Below are 283 nucleotides of genomic sequence, written 5' to 3'. Positions count from 1 at the left end.
CTATTTGCTGCACTATGATTTGGAGGTGGATATGTTTTTTCATAGTTAACATTTTTAACTGAATAAACATAATAATGATCTTTAGATTTAATGATAAACATTTCCACATATCATATCCGATATYCAMCGGACTCACAGTTGCGCGATATGTCAGCTGTACCCCTCTGTTCTGACGTCACCGCACTTTCTGATTGGCTGTCACATTCAACAGGTTGTATTCTCGTTCCAAGTCAGGGAAAAAACCCCACAGGCTCCAATAAATGGGCCAAGACAAATAGGGCAT

Source organism: Poecilia reticulata, unplaced genomic scaffold, assembly GCF_000633615.1.
Source record: "Poecilia reticulata strain Guanapo unplaced genomic scaffold, Guppy_female_1.0+MT scaffold_262, whole genome shotgun sequence".
NCBI lineage: Eukaryota > Metazoa > Chordata > Actinopteri > Cyprinodontiformes > Poeciliidae > Poecilia > Poecilia reticulata.
The sequence above is the reverse complement of the archived record's forward strand: the minus strand, read 5'-3'. Positions refer to the sequence as shown.